Genomic DNA, 20,031 nt, shown 5'->3' on the forward strand with positions numbered 1-20,031 from the left:
ACAGAGGGAGTGTTCATTACAAGCTCTGAACTAAATACAAAGTCAAGAAGGGATAATAATAAGAAAATAAATGCAGAGACAAAGTTTGTAGAGGAACAAATGATGACTAAACTGCCCATGAATAAATTTAGGCTGGCAATTAGAAGAACGTTCCTAATCATGAACAAGCTCGTGTTCCGGAAACTGATTTTTGGTGGGAACAATGAGGTAAAAAGGAGCCAAAATGGGGCTTCATGAGGCTTGATAAATATCTACAAGGAGTAGCACTAAGAGAATTAGATTCTGTTTCCCTGAGGGTCTCAGGAAGCTGCCAGAAACTTCACACTGAAACAACTCTTGAAGCAAATCGAGGTGGTGGAATGTGGTACCTCAGTATTGAATGTGCATTAGGTAAACCAAATTTCAGTGGAGCTCTAAGTGGTGACAAGTCACACAAGTTTACAACAGCTGAGGGTCTGATTCTGCAACTCAAGAGTTTACAGATCCAGTAACAAGTGCTTTGAAGAAGAAATATATGGAAGAAATTTTGAATCTTTATTGAGCTGCAACGTTTCTAAATTCAGTGGCCAGTAGAAATAGATCCTTATTGACAAACACAAAAGAAACCAAAGGTGGTTTCTTGCTCAACTTCACTACCTTAGCTCTATATGAGAAACCTTTGAGTCCCATAATTTGCCTCCCAGGCTGGCTGTCTCTGATGTCAATGATTTTTTTTTGGTCAATGACTTCTTTCCCCAGGTATGGGACAGTAAGGGAGAGAAAAGTCTCATTTGGCTTCATTTTTCATATGCCTTTAAGAACTGAACAAGGATTTTCAAAGCATAAAGATAAAACACTGGGGTTGGAGGTTTGCCTGATGACCTGTCAAAAAATCAGCCCACTTCTCTTTCCTCATGCAGGGGAAAAAATATAAGGATGGCTGCATGATTTCCATTAACAGTAGAGTTTACAAAGCTACAAAAGAATGGGCAGATTGAGCAAAGTCTGTTCAGCTTGTTTCTCTGTCTCCAACAGCATCAGAGGAACACAAGCTCCAAGCTCTTTTGTCTCAGGGAATAATATTCAGGTTTCATGGAATGTTGGAACAAGTTCAGAAGAGGCCATGAGAATGCTCAGAGGGCTGGAGCACCTCTGCTATGGAGACAGGATGGGAGATTTGGGGGTGTTCAGCCTGGAGAGCATCTTCCAGTACCTAGAGAGGCTCCAAGGGAGTTGGAGAGGGGATTTTTCAAAAGGGTCTGGAATGAGAGGACAAGGGGGAATGGCTTCAAACTGACAGACAGTAGGTTTAGACTGGATATTAGGGAAGAAATTCTTCCCTGTGAGGGTGGGGAGGCCCTGGCACAGGTTGCCCAGAGAAGCTGTGGCTGCCCCATCCCTGGCAGTGTCCAAGGCCAGGCTGGATGGGGCTTGGAGAGACTTGGGATAGTGGAAGGTGTCCCTGCCCATGGCAGGAATGTGGAACTGGATTTCTTTAAGGTCCCTTGTACCTAAACCATTCCATGATTCTATGACTTGCTGTATGGAGTACGATTTCTATTCTGTATGTACTGCTTTAAAATTTATTTCATAAATCTTTTTCAATGACTTGCTATGCCAAGTAATTTCTTTGAAGAAAGAGGTTTGTGTGTAAAGAGGGCAGTGTCTGGTTAAATTAACACAGTACCCCAGTCTCAAACTCAATCTTTGACCTCAGTTCTCAATGTGAATCTCCCAACAAAATTTTTCCCAGTCATTCACCATTAGCGAGTTTGTAAAGATTCATTCTTGTTATCCTTCAGAGAGTCATAGAACCATTAAGGTTGAAAAAGACCTGCAAGACCATCAAGTCTTACTTTCAAAGTTTTATGTGTAACATTCCTGGAGTCCAGATGTCTTAATGGTGCTGTTTTACGTTCTCTACTTTTTCAAAACCCATGTAGTCAAATGTCTGGTAAAAGGGAGTATGGAGAGATTTTAGGTGCATCTGATCACATCACGATCAAAGTGACTTGAGACCCATTATAAAATCTACCATGGAGGGTCCTGCCCCAAGTCTCTTAATAAGCCTGAGGAAAAATCCTCCTGCAGGCCAGGGCTTTGTCCTCATTGCTGCAGCCTCTTTCTCTCCCATGAAAAATCATTTTGTTCAGGATTAGAGCTAAATCCCAGGGTTGTGTGGAATAAAGCTATCAGGATCACAAAATGAACACAACCTTTGCTTAAAATCAAAACCATAGCAGGTTTCCCCAGAATGGAATTATTTTACAGGCAAATACAGCACCAGATAAAACCTAGAATTCCCTGTAGCCTCCCTAGCTTAGTTTATATATAATTCCTCTACTGATTAGTAGAGTTAATAAAAAATAAAAATGTCTCCCTTTAATGCAGTGAGAGACTCACATACTTGAATATACCTATCTCCAGGATAATGTTTTAATTACCTTGAGAAAAAGCTGGAAGAAAGATGAAACTCAGGCACCTGTTACAGCTGGGAAGAAGGCAAAGAGGGCCAGCATGCAGTAATTAAATCTTTATCACCCAGAAAGGAGCCTGCAGCCTGCGGTGCCTTCCTGGTGAATATCACCATGTTTATTTTTAAAACTGCTCCCTGCCAGCATGTCCCAAAATCATTCCATATACACAGCTGGCTGGGAAGAGGCAGGCTGGAGCTGGGAAAAGCAAGATCTAAAAGGAGAAAAACAGGAGCTAACGAAAAATTAGCAGAAAAAGGGTTGGGAAAAAAACTATTCTAAGTCCAGCAATAGGTGACCTACATTTACAAATCTCTTTGAAAAAGCCAGATCTTGGTGTCCCTCTTTCCTTCAGGTGCTGTGTGTACTTACTCAGTGCTTTTCAGTTCTTCTTGAAATCTTGATTTTCCAGATAAGCTGATAGAAATATGGATTTATGGACTGAACCCTCCCAGAGGAGGAGCAACACGATCACACTTGTGAGATTTGCAAATGGTGGAAAACTGATCAGAGACCTTTATCCTCAAGTGTGAGGGATGGCAGTGGCAGCTCAGCACTGCCTTCCTCAGCCCATCCATATCACCCCCAAAAATCCACAGAGTTTTGGTCTGTTGGTGACCCTGGGCCATCCCAGTCTCTCTGGGTTTCATTTGTAAAGAAATCCAAACTGTTGCAAATTATTGTGTTGATGTGTGTAAGGGTAAGTGAACAGGCATCACATTTATTTATTCATTCATTTATGCATGTGTGTCCATCCATCCTCAGATATATGAAATTATGTCTGTGCACATTGATGTGTGAAACTATTTATTAACTTAAAATCACTGCTGGAAGTCAATCATCTGCAATAAATTACCAAATGCCTTAGGGCAAAGGGAGAGATTATTCCCTCTGCCTGCATTTAGATTTTCTCATGGAATCAAAATGTAACAGAGATTTGAGCTGCATAAAACTTTTATGCTGTCCCTACTCCATATGAGAGGTTTAACCAGAAACACCCAGAAATTCCTCACAACTCAGGCTATTTGACTCTCTGGCTGTTTTTTGATCAATGAAATCTGTAATAATCACAAGAGGGACCCTCATGAGAGTGCATGGGCTGGAGGGACTGCAGAATAACTCAGGGCTTCCTTGGACAAAGATGTGCTCATGGCCTGAGCATGGAATATCAGACAAGCAATCAACCCCCAGTTTCTTTTCTTCTGACCCCTCCCTCTTTGCCCCTGGAGCACATCCTTCCTTCCTTCCTTCCTTCCATGGTGTTTCCACAGAGAAAGAAAGTCCAAAAGCTTAATTTAGACTCAAGCTGCACATGGCACCACGAATGTCTGATAAAACCCTTCTGACAAAACTCTTCAGTGAGCTCTTTCCCCACTCCAGTCTGGTCTAATCTTTCAGCTCACAGCTCCACCACAAGACACCTGTGTTGGGTTTTGGTGGGATTTGGACAACAATTTATTTATTTCTCTAACAGAGTGGTAAAATAGATTATTTTAAAACACGTTTTAAAAAACAATGGGTAATTTACAACTGGAGAGGTTTGCTGCAATCCTGAGTGTACATGCCAAGAACTGAATATGTTTTTAAGTGTAGCTATATTGCTTCATTCTTTACCTTTCTCTCTGTGTGTTTGTGTGTTCTGCAGGGATTAGGCATGGATTCACAAAATGGATTTTCTCAGAAAAAAAATATTTCTGCATCTTATTCTTTTGATACAACTTCAACATCTTTTTCAGTATGAATTTTTCTCCTCCTCCTCTCTGTACATTCGTGTGTCTGTGCTGTGGGTGTGTATAAATATGTACATATATTCTGGTTCGCTGGAAGTAGAAAAAATAATTTTCTTTAACAGTCATATCTCTGAGAAGCAGACTCACAAGAAAGCTTTTAAATACGAAATTAAAAGACTTTAACTGCTTGGCTTTTTTGGTCAACTTCTCCTTAATTCTTTTCTCTCTCCCTCTTGCTCTCTCTCTCATTCTTACCCCTGTGCTGAGTTTTCTGCTTAATTAAGGGGAAATGAAATAGTGACATCAAGTCAAGGACATAATCTCCAAACAGGCAAAGTCAGTTTAATCCTCCTGGAATTGTCCCATCCAGGAAAAGGAAAATTCCCTCCTAAAATGTGAAGCTGAGTCAGGTATTGATGTAGCACCTGTTGCAGACTGAAAATCTTTCTTGCTGTTTCTGTGTTTTGCTTTAGGTGCTGAATCCCTTTGTCTGTGGCAGAAATCTCTGGAGGCTGAGGATTGCCACAGCCAGAGGTTTTGTTGAGCTGTCTGCAGGACCTTGGGATCAGAGGGTGCATTTCTGACTCGGGAGATAATTTCCCTTAAGTAGACTGATGAAATGCTCTTATTCAGCCACCCAGGGCAAGACCATAATCCTCTGTGGTTTCCTGTCTTCAGGGTGAGACAGCTTTCCTCACCATTTACTCATGCAGTCCTACAGCACAACCTTTTTTTCGTTTTAACACCCCATGCTTTGATTCACATTCAAATTTTCTCCATTCTGACTATAACTCATGTCAGCTGAGTCTAGTATCTGGCATAATTTATCTACAATAACTTCAAGGATATTCATATATTCATGTTCTTAGAGACCTCTTTTTGGAAATAATGTTTTGCTTATGGAGTTTTGCTCTTCACTGATGGCAGAGTAGATCTTCAATCCTACTTGAGATGTAGATCTTTTAATTGTTTACCATTAGACGTGTTGCTGCCACTATATGAGAGAAAAAATTATTCAGATGAGGAGCAGAATCTCCAGCTTGAATCCCATGGAGGCAATCTGAAAGACACAGGGAGATCTTCTCTCCTCCTGTTCACCATGAAGAGGATTCGGGTCCTGTGACAGGAATCAAAGATAACATCATGATGTACCTTATGTTTATAGGAAAACATTTTTCTCTGAAGTCTCATGGCCATTTTGCATTTGTGAATCATTCATTATAATGTTTTATCCTAGAGGAAATTTGTGATATAAGCTGTCAACTCTATTTACCTCTAAATTCCTTGCTGCAAATTGTGGCAACAATGAGGTGCCCATATAAAACAAATGACAAATCACTGCAATTGTTGTTCTGTGAAATGCAGCACATTATTCCTCATTCTTCCTATAGGAATCACCTTTACTTGGCACATTGAGGGCTTCACCCAGGTGCACACTGGGAGCAGGTTTTGGAGTGTGGATTGGACTCAGGTGTGCAGTGGGGAGGTTGAATGTCAGGGAGTCTACAGAAAACACTTGCACTAAAATGCAGCTATTTCCTGCCTGCAGTGTGGCAGCTGAGATCACAGAGTGATTGTTTCCAGGCAGAGAAGTGTGGAACAGTGTCTCCAAATAAAATTATAGCTTGAGGAAGATTTCTTTGAGGCAGGACAGAATGTAATTACCCAAGTTGGACTTTTGCCAGGACAGTGATGTTTAAAACACATCCAGCTCTTGTGGAAAGTACCACAGGACCTTTTAATGACTGCAAAGGAATGGGCTTTGGATTTTTTAAATTTTTTTTTAGTATCTCATCCAAAAAGCAGGATAATAAAATGAGAAAGAAAAAACTATCAAAGAAAGAGCTAATCTTTGCAAAGTGTTGGAATATGTAAATCCCACTTTGAAATGGTAATTTATTAACTTCTTTTTAAGATAAAAATGCAATTAGTTCATTCTTTCATTTCCGTCATCCCCAAAAAATGCACATATATTGCTATCACGTCTTTTGCTCCTGTGTCAAATCTGTATCATTTAATTTTGTTGCAGTGAAACTTGTGGGTTTTATAAAAGGTTTTGGTGAGGTGTTTTTTCTGCCTTGTATCAATCCTGACTGTAAATAAAAGAATACATTACTATATTCAGAAACGATTGCTGTCAAAAATCTTTGCTTTGTTGAATTTTATAAAAGCTATGGGCTATTTTTATATTAGATGCCATATCAGTAAAGAATAATCAGAGAGTGAAAGGGATTTTTTATCATTCTCAGTTTATTCCCAGAAATACTCTCTTGAGCTCTGAAGGAAAAAAAAATACAATATTATCTGTGATAGAATTGTAAGCTTGTCTTATTTTACTCTTGATCATTTTTGGTAAGAGAATGAATGTAGCTGCATGTGTATCTATGCATCTATATCCCCAGCACATGATTATTCCTGGCTAAGCAGTCCAGCATAACTTTTCTGATTCCATGGCATTTTTATCACATTTAATTAAGATTATGTAAAGCTGGGTTTAACTGGCTGGTCATCTAAATTTGGGGAAGTACCTGTAAATGTCAAGCAAAATATAGAAAGAAATAAATGTTAAATGAAAGAATTATTGTAGCTGTGGCAGACTTTATTTGACACCAGTGAAATCTGGATATTCCAGTGCATATTAATACACCAGTTTGGATGTTCATGGAGGGTGTTCATGAAATTCAAACTATTTTCTGCCTATAGGGATTTAAATTCCCATCTAGGTCTGATAAGAGACCTGTTCTCACAAAGCTCTAGAATATCCCATGCTACTCCAGCTCTCATGGTCCTTGGCAGAGCTGCTTCATATTGCTTAAAATATTTAAATATGTACGAATCTAAAAGAAAAAGAGTGAGAGGGAGTCACTTGTAAAGAACGAATAAGATTCTTTGGCAGTGAAGACAGGGAGGGTGGGATTCACCTCCCGTTTTTAGGTGCCTTTGGAGTAAATGCCTCCATCTGGATTATGTGGGAATGATAAAATTATAGAATATTCTGAGTTGGAAGGGATCCACAAGGATCATCGAGTCCAGCTCCTGGCTCTGCACAGGACAGCTCCAAGAATCCCAACATTTGGAGCTGCTTCTCCTCACTGGTGCTTTTAATTCAATGCAAAGATGGATTTATATGTTGCATGTGGTGATGGAACTGAAGGAAAAAATTAAGGCTGGAGATGCGTTTGTGGTCAGAGAGAATCAACTCCTTGAGGTACAAGTTAAAGATTTCATCCCCTTCCTCTGGATGTGTTGAGAGCAAAGGAACTCCTGGAGGATGGTTTAGGATGCACAGGAAGAAGCCACACCAGGTTCAATCCTGAAGAGCCTATCCCCTCAATTTCCCTCCATGAAATGCTCAGTGGAAAACCTGCACCTTCCAATCCATCCTGCTGCTGCTGGAAATTCATGATCCTTCCAAGCTAACACCTCGTAATTGCCATTTCACTGGCAGGATTTTCAGCTTTCCTCGTGATCTCAGCATCGTGCTGGATTTCAGTGCTGTGACTAAGGCAGCAGCAGAGGAGTCTGGGGATGGAGTGTGCAGTGATGATTCCCCAAACCAGGAGTCAATCAGCTCCACGCTAAGGGCTGTGTGGGTATTTCAGCAGTTGCCTCATTGAGGAGATGGAAACACACTCCTGGAGCAAGGATACGACTCACCGATTATCCCTCCAGCACTGGTGATGATCAAATCCTGGGATTTGGGCTCCCCATGCCCATGCACTGCATTCCTGGTAACCATGGAGTACAAATGTGTGCATCCAGAGCTCCTGACACGCTGCCTGCAGCACCAGCAGCCTCACCAATTAAGGATTTGCTGTGGTGAGCAGGGATTAAACACTTTTCATTAGCAAGTGCAGAGATTCTAAAGCCCTGTTGCAGACATCTGCCACCCACACTGTACAGCTGAACAATGAGTTATTATAAAGCAGGAAGATGAAGTGAAATTTTGGAACTTTATTGTCTCTATACCCTGAGCCTTAAAATCCCATGGAAACAGTTATGTTTATTATGATGCATTGCTGTTTCCTTCTGGGTGGGTGGGTGATTTGCTCCGTCTCCCCATAGAGGTTAAAAATAACAATGCATGGCTCACTTTGTGCTTTGTTAAGATTACCTCACATTTCCATCACTTTCAAAATAAAAAATTCACATAGAATATTCATAATATTGTGCTATATAAAGCTCACAACGCAGGGGAACTGAATTGTTATTGTATATTTTTGTTATTTAACAATTATCACCATGAGAGTTTCTAGAACATAATTTTGTGGGGAGAAAAAATGAAATAAAATAAGCAGCCACCTTCTTCCAAAGTTTGACTCTGCAGAGCTTTAATTCCAATCAGCTATAACAAAACTGATGACAGAAGGGGCTTTCAGCATGTTAATAGCATAGCAACATACTGGGTGCACTTGCAGATCCATTTGCTCAGAGATGCTTTGATCACTTAATGTTCTACAGGCAAAAAGCAGTGTTTTCTGAAGGCAACACCCAGTGTGTGAAGCATCTATAAAAGAAAATAACCTCTCTCATTGCTCAGAAATTCTCCATTTGCCTGGCAGAATTTACAGTCACCAAGAGCTCCTGGAGCCCAGAGTTTTGTAAGACCCACAGGCCAGCATCACCCTTATGCATGAAAACTCAGCTTGTTGTTGCAACCACTGTCAAATATTTATTTTTAAACAAACATGGAGTGTTAGAAGCCATCGGCCACCAGGGTGTCCAGAGCCCAGGTCCCCACACAGTGAGGCCATAAGGGGACTACTCCTACACTAGGAAATAAAACTGTGTTAGGAAACAATGCTGGGCACTGGAATTTGCTGATAAACATTTTTACAATGATCCCTGGTGGAGTTTTCGCCCGGGCACAGTCTTTACAATTCCTGCATGCTGATGGATAGCTGGCACAGGCTCAAAACCCTTCCCAGTGGTCAGTCTGGATGCAGTAACTTCAAATCCCAGTATAAAAAAGGTTTAGTTGTATCAACATAGCTCGTTTCTGGCCTCAGTGCTGGAAAATGCTCTCAGATCTCCTTAATTTATTTGTGGAGATGTTGCCTTATCATAAAAAATATGTAGTTACTGGTTTAGATGCATGCAGGACACAGCTTTATCTCCAGCCTTTGGCACCGGAGTGTGAAAAGTCATTACAGCTGGAGCTGGCACAAAGCAGAGGCACAAAACACTCCCCCAGTGACCAGGAGAGGCTGCAAAGTGGCTATTCCCTGGCAAAAACCAGGGTTCAGCCATGGATGTTGGAAAGTCTTCCTTCAGGGGCTGCTGCTCTGCATCTCTGGTGGGAGAGAGCAGCCAAGTGGGGGGGGGACAGAGATTTACTGCTGGGACACTGAGCAGGGCAGCCTGGAGCTCAGGAAGGTGTCAGGGCTTTTCTCCAGCTGCCTCCAGGGCTGAGATGAGCAGTGACTCAATGCAGGGTGACCAACAGGAGCCTGTGCTCACCCTCACAGCCCGAGGAGCTTCTCAGCCAGGTTTGACTTGGGCTTAATGATGGTAACGTGGCGGGAACCCAAAAAAAGAGCTGACTTGTGTTTGACCAGCCTGCAGTGAAGTAAAAATAAATATTCTGTTCTCAAGAACTGGAGTCTTAAATTAGCCCAAAGCAGGGATTTTACAGAAAAGTTTAAGCATTTCATTTTAGATGTGACACAGAAGGTTCAGTGGGTAGGGAGAGATCTCAGCAGTTCATCCTGTTAACCAAAAGACCAGATTTTAAAGGATGTTATTCTTAACCTCCTTTGTTTTCCACTTCTGTAGTCATATCTGGTCATAAGACTCATAATGTTCTTTATTTTTACAAAGAGAATTGCAGAACGATTTTGCATTGAAAGGAGCTCAAAGATTATTCAGTTCCAAGCCCCTGCCATGGGCATGGTCACCTTCCACTACCCCAGGTTGCTCCAAGCCCCATCCAACCTGGCCTGGGACACTGCCAGGGATGGGGCAGCCACAGCTTCTCTGGGCAGCCTGGGCCAGGGCCTCACCACCCTCATCATAAGAAATTTCTTCCTAATATCCAATCTAAATAAACCTTCCTTTGGCTTGAAGCCATTTCCCCTTGTGCTGTCACTGCATGCTCTTGTAAAAAGTCCCTCTCCATCCTTCCAATACAAACAATAATTAACAATAATAGAATAAATCAGCACTAAAATCAGTCTAGATTTATAGAACACCAAATAAATATAACATGTATAATGCATCCTTTGCAAAGCCTCAAAGCCGGGATATCTTGATGTCTGAAAATACTTCCTTGTTTTTTATATAAGCTGATGGGTAGCACACGTCATCTGATTTGAGGTGTCTAAATCTAAGCTCCCATTTTAGTTATGATGGATTTAATCACCAACAGAGTGATTTTATATCTTGATAAAACATGCAGAACTACTTAGGGAAACCAGGAATCTCTCTCTAGTCTCTGCTGACCAAGGGGGTGGATTTGGCTGTTGGAGGATCCTGAGGCAGTGTGTGCATGTTGATGATTTTATTGTAGACACCACATTTAGTCATGTGAGGAAGAGCCAAGGTCCTAAAAGTCTGCCCAGATGGCCACAGCTGGCTGAGATGGATTTTACAGAGACTGAAAGACCACTTAATTCAGCATCAACTCAGCTTTGCATAATGTGAGAGTAGCAGATATCAGGGTGGCCCTCTGGGTGCAGTGTTCACAAGCCTAACCCTGTCTGTGGCTGGTGATCCATACCGGGGGAAAATGTGTGGAAATCAAGATATGTTTTGAGTATAACATTCCTTCCCTGGTGCAAACCTCCCAGCTACTACCTGCAAATGGCTTGGAAAATTGTAAAGAGAATTATTTTCTTCAGAAATTAGGGTTTAAGGGAGTCTAATTAGCTTTCCCTTCACCATACTTTTTTTGGGTTTTTTTTTTTCCCCCAGAAGGTGTAGAAGGTGTCCCTGTCCATGGCAGGGGGTTGGAATGAGATGATCTTCAAAGTCCCTTCCAACCCAAACTATTCTATAATTCCATAATAAGGAGAAGTTCATGTGAATGAGTGAAGATGGAATGGATTTGAGGCAAGAGGAGGGTTGGTGGCTAACAAAGACAGACAAATATTTTGGATTTTATCCTTCCCCATCTTTCTTTCTGCTCCTAGAAATGTTGTTCAAAATATCACTTCCATGTTTGACATCGCTCCCAGTGCCACAGGGACCTTTTTCATCAACAGATCAGCTATTTTTAAAATATAAAAATAATGTCTGTTTGTTGAGTCATTTTACACAGACACTTTGATTTGTTGGTCTTTCATTGAGCTGACTTCTGAAATCAGAAATGTGTGGCCTCAAATGCCAGGATTATTGACTGAGTACATGGGGTTGGAGGCAGGTGCAGGGTTACACCTGAGTGTTTGCTCTTGCTGTCAGCTTAAGTTCAGTGTCTCTGGGTAAAATGTGCCCAATGCCTTCACGATATTTGCTTCTTACTTTGTGCAGCAGTGTTAAAGAAAGCAGTCAATACTTCAGCAAATAGTGGGGAAGGTTTGCAGTACATGCCATGTGTCCCACTGCAAGAACAAATGGGTTCCCTCCTTCACCCTGAGAGTTTAAACAGCAGATTACCCTCTGCACTTGGGATAGGTAATATTTCAGTTCAACATTATTATCTGAATCTTGCTATCATTACAGGCATAGTCAGGCTGCTGTTGTGTTGGGTGCAATACAGACAAAGAAGGAGAAAAAAGGTAGCCTGTGCCAGGAAGATTATTTCCAAATACATTTTTACAATGAGAAATCACATTCTCAGTTATTTCCATCCAATCAGAGGACACAGGTAATGCATGTTAAGTGTGCTGCTGATAAAAACAAATATCTGATTCTCTCCCAGCCAGTCACATAAGCCAGAGATGTCACTATCAGCAAAACTCCACAGACAGTTACACCACTGCAGCACACGGAGCATGAAAAGGCTCTGAATTATTTATAACAACTGTGTCAGCTTCTCAGCAGGAGAAAACTGGAAGAGCTAATTAACTGATATCCCCCAACTGATCTTCCAGCTCGTATTTGTAGAATAACTCCAAATAATTTGCAGAAGTCAGGAGCTGCTTTGCCTGCCACAGACTGTTTTGCTCTCGAGCTTGCAGGAGCAGCACATGGCAGGATGTACAGAACAAGTTTTTTGAGTGGTTTGTAACCAAAATGTGCATGTGTGATTCCATGCTGGAGCAAAATGGGATACATTCCATTTTCCTTCCTTGCCCCATTACAGAATAAACCTCAAGTGCTGAAATAAAGGCCATATTTTATGGCAAGTATAGCGTGAGGGTCATTAGCTTTCCCATTTGGCTTCATCAGATGGCTACACAGCAGGACGCATTCCAAATTTATTTGATAGCTTGTCAATAAGCAGCTGCCTTTTAATAGCTCTTAACTTCATGGACTTGAAAAACAAAATGCCTCATGCTCACATTAAACCAAGTGGTCCATCACAGGGATCTCAGCTTTTTCTGGCGTAGAAGGCACAGCAGAAAATAACCTCTGACTGCAGCTTTCACTGTAATTTTGTGAACACTCATCACCAGGGAACAGAGACAGAGAGAGTTGCTGGGCTGGGAATTACAGTGAGGAGCAGAGGGGTGAATCCTGCTGGCTGTAGCTAGGGAGGGATGTAGGAAGGGCATCAGCAGGGAGCAGGGGCAGCAGGGGGGACTCCAACATGTGCCCTCTCTAAGTAGAGACAAGAGGGTAAAGTGATGAGCTTCTCAGAGGTAACTCTATTTAGCAGCCAGCTGATCTTAGAGCTGCTTCTGCTGGGCCACCTCCTCTATATTCTGGAAATGCTTAAATGCTTAAATGATCAAATCCAAGTATTTTAAGAGAGGATGGGAAATTCCATTGTATCTCACCCCACCCACATGTAGGAGAGTTTATACTGCAGGTAGTGTTGGGCTGGATTATCACAGGCATCTTATCAGCTGAAAACTCATGACCAAAGGTCAGTACCTATGAGATCAAAACACAGAATCTCAGCAGTTTGTTATAAAAGGGCCAAACACTTGCAGATCAGTGCCAGGCAGTATAAGGCACCTTTGTAAGATGTACTGCTTGCAGGCATGTCTCAGTATTAAATTGCTTCCCTTTATTGTCCCTCCAGCCTCTGAATTCTGTGAAGACACAAACTTCTACCATTATACAATAAAAATATCTCTGGATTGAATTTTTCCTCCTTATTTTACCCCCAGAAGAAGATCCCTAAGAGATTTGTCCACCTGTGTGATTGTCCATTCTCTGTCATCAGAGTTTGTATCATCCTCACACATCCCATGGAGAAGAAGCAACACTTAATTGTGTCACATGAAACTGTGGAAATTCAGCAGCATCATTTCATTCAGTGTTGCCTGGTCCTACTCTGGCAGATGGAAACAGACACACAGTACTAGCTTTGTGCTCCAAAGCTCTTTGGCACATGAAAGAGCAGAGAAGTCATATCACAACTACAGACCTAAAGTCTTGAAGTTTAACTCCTTTTCTGAGAGAATGGCAGAATGGTTTGGGTTGGAAGGTACCTTAAAGATCATTTAGTTCCAACCTCCTGCTATGGGAAGGGACATCTTCCTCTGGATTAAGATGCTCAGAGCCTTATCCAACCTGGCATTGAACATTTCCAGGGATGGAAAGTCCACAAACACTCTGGACAACTTCTCTCTGCCCAAATGTGTTTGGCCAGATTTCCTCCATCCCACTGATGCATCTTGCTCCATCTGCAAAGGCACCAACTCCTGCAAAAACCATTTGCAATCAGCCAGAAGGGAATACATGGTCACAAATCTGTGATTTTCAAATGCAGATCACATCCCCTTCCAGTGGCCTCCAAAGAATCCTTTATTTGCTCCAGAGCTGCAACCCCAAAGACAAGTGTGGCATGACCTGGTGGTGTGGAGCTGAGCGAGGCCTTGGCAGGTACAGAAGTGAAGAAATAAACATGGGGGCAGAGTTCAGGATACAGATGAAAAACAAGAGGAGGGGAATTACCAAGATCTTGCAAAATTGTCAGCGATTATTCTTTTTGTTCCCCCTAAATCTTCACCTAAGATGATACAGATTGTGTTTTCTTCTGAGCTGTCCCTCACCCCAATTTCATTTTACTTATTCTCTCTTGTTGTACTGTGAACTTTTATCAGCCTGTTAAACTCACTCTGAATAGTCTTTAGCTGAGAGTCTAAATTTGTTCTTACCTATGGATTTATTTGTGGCTGTATTTTATACCTTCCAAAGCATCAGTAAATAAAATTCAAGTTCAAAACAAAGTCTGCTTCTCCCTGCTTTGGTCAACTCTCTTTCCAGTCCTCGAGACACACAGAGAAGCAACAAGAATTCTCTTGTTCTGTTACCAGGGTTAATTTAAGTTTCAATTCTCATGGAATGATGGAAGAGGAATCATATTGAGTAGATAGGCACTAACAAAAGGGCAACCATTGCAATTATTAACTGCAATTTACAACATACACTTTTGGGAGGGTAAAACCCAAGACAGGTACCAGATACTCAATGTGAAATGGAGTTAGAAATCCTTTTTTCTTGAAATCAAGTTCATGACTCCTTCAGCTGAACTGGCTGGAGGAAATTTAGGAATATACTTTTTAAATTTCCATCTAGAAGTGAGTGCTCACCATGGGATTTTTCCCTCTACATTGTGACACAGGCAACACAGGGAGGCATCGTTGAGCCACAAAGTGGAGTTCTCAGAAGGCCCTGCCAAAGAGAAAAGGATCATGTCAATATTTATTAGACTTTCCAGCAGCTTGTTAAGTCAGTAGGAGAGCTGAATCCCAGACAAACTCCAATTAGATTTAGTTTCAAAGTGAAGGCTTCTTCCTAAACTATCCAACAGGGAAATGTCACTGGTATTGGTGTGGGTTTCTTTCTCACCTCTTTCTTAATTTTTGTTGTCTGTCATTATCCCTTTGGTCAAGGTTTTGCTGGTGCTGGTACAGGGAGCATTGCTCTCCAGAAACTGACAATGTTGGGCAGACACTTACAAAGTGTTTGTTTAAAATGCTCCTATTATTAACATCATTTTGGCAAAACATAATGCTCATGTTGAAAATGAGCAGAATGAGAGTAGATGTAGATTAGGTATTAGGAAGAAATTCATAATTATGAGAGTGGTGAGGCCCTGGCACGGGTTGCCCAGAGAAGCTGTGGCTGCCCCATCTCTGGAAGTGTCCAAGGCCAGGTTGGATGGGGCTTGGAGCAACCTGGGACAGTGAAAGATGTCCCTGCCCATGGCAGGAAGTTTGGACCTCAATGATTTTTAAGGTCTCTTCCAACCCAAACCATTCTGTGATTCCATGAAAATCTCTTCTCCCAAAGAGGAAAAGCAATTTCTCTGCAAATGGGGTTGGGTCTCGTGGTTGCAAAAATCCTCACAGCAGCACCTTCAGCTGATTCATTCAGAATGAATGAGCCCCAAGGCAACCAAAAAGCCCTTTTTTTTTAAGGGCAACTAAAGTGCAAACCAGAAAGGTTTAACAAGAATTCCTCTTCTGGTCCTATAAGGGGCAAAGCATCTTTCCTGGAGGCAGATTTTTACTGCATAATGGAGGAGGGAAGGAAGGAAGGGAGGAAGGAAGGGAGGAAGGAAGGGAGGGAGGAAGGGAGGAAGGAAGGAAGGAAGGAAGGAAGGAAGGAAGGAAGGAAGGAAGGAAGGAAGGAAGGAAGGAAGGAAGGAAGGAAGGAAGGAAGGAAGGAAGGAAGGAAGGAAGGAAGGAAGGAAGGAAGGAAGGAAGGAAGGAAGGAAGGAAGGAAGGAAGGAAGGAAGGAAGGAAGGAAGGAAGGAAGGAAGGAAGGAAGGAAGGAAGGAAGGGTGACATCTTTCTGCAGCACTTGGGAGATTTGGAGGCAAACGTGAGATGTATCAAGCTCCTCTTTCCAACTTGCAGCTGGGGTGGGACAGGGATCATAACCGAAATTAAATTATTTTGGAGATTATTGTGGACTAATTGCAAAGGGAAGAATTGTGGAAAACAGGAGAGAGAGACGAAAGCAGCTGCTCCATGAAGATTTAACCCCAGGGAGAGCTTTAGGATGAAAAGTTCCCACTTTACTGAAGGACTTGGCAGAAGTAACACTTTTCCTCTGAGTACTGGAGAGGCAACCTGGGCTTCCCTGGGGAGAACAATAAAATATAAACATTAATTCAGATCAGCAGCCGTTTCCTCTGGTCCTGTGGATCTTGTCACTGAATCCTTATTAAGTGCACATCAATAGTCAAAAATATTCCAATGAGAATTCCATGACTCACTGGCTAAAGAAATAATATTTTCATCAAAACTGCCTAGATTCGTGCCCTTACCTATTCTTCCCCTTGGGGGTTTAGCCCTACGTTGCTTTTGAAAGTAAAATTCAGCCATTTCAGCCATGTGAGCCTGCATTGCTGTGAGGAGCTGTTTACAGAGTTGGCACTCCAGTCCCTCACACTCAACACAAACCAGGGATCTGTGTTCAAACTCCTCTTTCATTTACATCCCTATGTCAAAGCCACTACTGCAGAAAAGAGTAAAAACCTATATTTCTGTTTCAATGCCCCCATTTTGCAATTCAAGACAGTTTTACTTTGCCCCAGGAGCAAGTATTTAAAACCATATTGAAAACCATTTGTTAGAAGTGTGCTTGTGGAGATTGGTTTACTCTGTTCCCTTTCTGGGAGCACAAATATAGAATGTAATCCACCTGGGAAAAGAACATTTCTATTGATAGCTTCATTTAGAAGTCCTTTTTGTAAAAAACTACTTCTTTTACAAATCAGGTTATGTTCTTTCATGAAGTCTCCAGCTGATATATTCAAAATTCTACGTGTATAAATAAACAAGCAAACCAGACATTTTTATTTCCTCATGCTCTTCATAGCTTTCCTTTCCACCTCTGACCTTTTCTTCCCTATAAAAGTGATTATTGAAAAAGCCTTATTTAAGTACACTATTCCCTTGTAATAGGTGATTTTTAAAGAAGAAATTTCCACATAATGTCATGTTCAGAGCAAAGAAGTTACAGTACCTCCTCCCCCTTTGGACAGTGATTTGTGAAGAGAGATGAATAGGGAAAAGTAATATGACATAAGTCTTTCTGGAAAGAAAAAAACAGGCCTGTAATCCTGGTACCAATCTAGTAAATCTGAATTCAATTTAGCAGTTCCAGATATTGCCTGTGGGAAACATCAGGCTGAATTTTAGCTGCTTGATGGAGTGAAAACCCAGATTACCTGCTCTCTGAGGTTATTTTAGCCTAAGTCAAGATTTTTTCCCCCCTTTCTGATAGTGTTCATGACCTATGAAAATTCATCTCTGGCATGGCAAAACAGAAGAGAGCAAATAACAGAGCTTTGCCAGCTTTTCTCCAGAGCCTGATCATTTTTTCCTGCTATCACCTTCTACTTTAGGTACATTTATTTCCTCTCTAGGATTTTTTTGTTCCATCTTTCACTGCTGATTTCCCTGACATATTAGAGAGCCCAGTGACTTCTCTTTTCATTCTCAGTCTGCATCCCCTGCATCCCCAAGGGCTTGCTGCAGTTTGAGATGGACTGACTACCACCCTCAGAGCACTGACAAAACACAGCTTGAGTAATTTAAAGTTGGCTAAGGTCTAGATGAGTCAATATATTATTCCAAGATAAACTCAAGGTACCGAGACAGAGCCCTGATGTAAAACCTGGGACAGAGCAACAGCAGAACAGACAGTGAGGAAAGCAGATGAGTTGCAAAACTCCTGAAGGTCCCAGAACTAAATCAGCAGTGAAACTGTACAGAGAATTGCAGCCCCCTACTTTATCAAGTCACAAATTTGCAAGAATGAAGATTGAAATATACCCACAATATGTTTATGCTAGGGATTCACAGAATGGTTTGGGTTGGAAGGGACCTTAAAGAAATCCAGTTCCACCTCCCCTATCCCAGGTTGCTCCAAGCCCCATCCAACCTGGCCTGGGACACTGCCAGGGATGGGGCAGCCACAGCTTCTCTGGGCAACCTGTGCCAGGGACTCACACTCACAGGGAAGAATTTCTCTTTAATATCCAATCTAAACCTGCTCTCTTCACCTTAAAGCTATCCCCCTTGTCCTATTAGTATATGACTTTTTACAAAGTCTCTCTGCAGAATTCTTGTAGCCCCCTTCTGGTTTTTAATCAGGTGATTTAAGTTGCTGGAGATGTTTAATCAGAGCATGATGCTATTAATTATCTTGAATGCTATAAAGTTTATCACTCTCATTTAAAAGGGGCAAAGAACCTGTCCCAGCTCAGCAGCATAATTCTGCAAAGCCAGGCTTGAGCCTCCTCCCCCATGGAGACCAGGAGTTAGCAAAATTAATTGTTTTGTTTTTCCAATTGGCCGTGGCTGTGCCAAACTTGCAGCGTGGTGACTGACCACTCCTCTGGGCTACAGCACAGGGAGACAAGAGGAGACCACCCAGAGAGCACCACACTGAATGGATCTGAGGTAGATGATTATAATTTGCTATTTACTCAGCACTATAAATAGCATGACATTTTTCAGTAAGTAGCAGAGCAATAATCAGCTCCCCACTCTGAACTATTGTAGCTTGTGCTCATATAATGCAAAATTATGCTCATCTATTTATTTTTTATTGTTCTGACTAATGTGTGACCCCAGTCCAAAGCATCCTCTGGTGTCTGATTCACCATGGACTGTTGACCTGTGGGGTTTCTTTTCCATGAAGGGGGGTGCCAGCCCTGGGAACCTGCTGTGCACATGTAGTGAAAGGCTGAATAATTCACCTGAGAACTGATCTGGAAGCAGATCAGAGGCAACAATCAGAGGGAAAACTAATAGCAACCACAACATGGTTTCCTCTGGACAATGTCCCAGGTTCTCAACTGATGTGTGCAGGTGAGGTTTGCAATGTTGAGTGAGTCCAATGAGAGTTTTTTTGGCATGCTTTGCTGTGATAGAAATATTTAACATAAGCAGATATAGATGTGGATGATTGGTGTGCTGCACATGTACATGCAAACATTACCTAATAATGGAGAGGATCCACCCTGAACGTCCATTTTTCACTCCCAGGGCAGCTGGATTGTCCCATGGGCCACCCTGCAACAGCAAACTGGTGACATTTGTGAAAGAGCCCCAAGACTTTACTGAGGTGGTCCCAAAGACCAGAAGTTCAGCCACATACTGAGATGCCAGCGATTCACTTGGGGACACAGAGCTCATGTGAGTCACAGCCAAGGTAACACCCAATAATGTCATGCAGATGCCACTTTCCATCCCAGATTTGTGCCTTCTACTGTTTAGGCCTTTATTTGGGGGAAATAATTCTCCCTCCACACTTGAAAAGTAGTTTCTTTATGCTTCAAAATTCTTCACTCTTATAAAACTCAAAAAATTTGACACAAGGAGCTTGTAAGCACACTGTAAATCTATTGTCTCCAGATAAACATTAACTTCTCATCCTTCCCTGGTCTCCATCTCTACTCATTTGTCTTTTATTAACTCCTCAGTCTATTAAATTCCCAGGACTGTAGCCATCTTTTCAGCTGATGATTGTAGAGCAACTTGCACAAAGACTTTGTCCCAGGGTTGGGATTCTGAGTAAGTGCAGATAATTTCTCTTGTTTATTTTACCTGCAACATAAGGGATAAAAAAGGATTTGCCTCAAGACATTTATTAGCAGTGAACTTTGCTAGTGATACAGTTCCTCACTCCTTCTCCACAGCAGATATTAATTGGTAAATTCCAAATGTTCCAGATAAATGAATTAACATTACAATGGAATTATTTCCAGTTCTGATCTTGCCAGCAAAGAGGGAAGATCTGCATATTTACTGATGTGTTGATTTGCTATTGGTGAT

The sequence above is a fragment of the Sturnus vulgaris genome, chromosome 1, assembly GCF_052056855.1.
Source record: "Sturnus vulgaris isolate bStuVul1 chromosome 1, bStuVul1.hap1, whole genome shotgun sequence".
NCBI lineage: Eukaryota > Metazoa > Chordata > Aves > Passeriformes > Sturnidae > Sturnus > Sturnus vulgaris.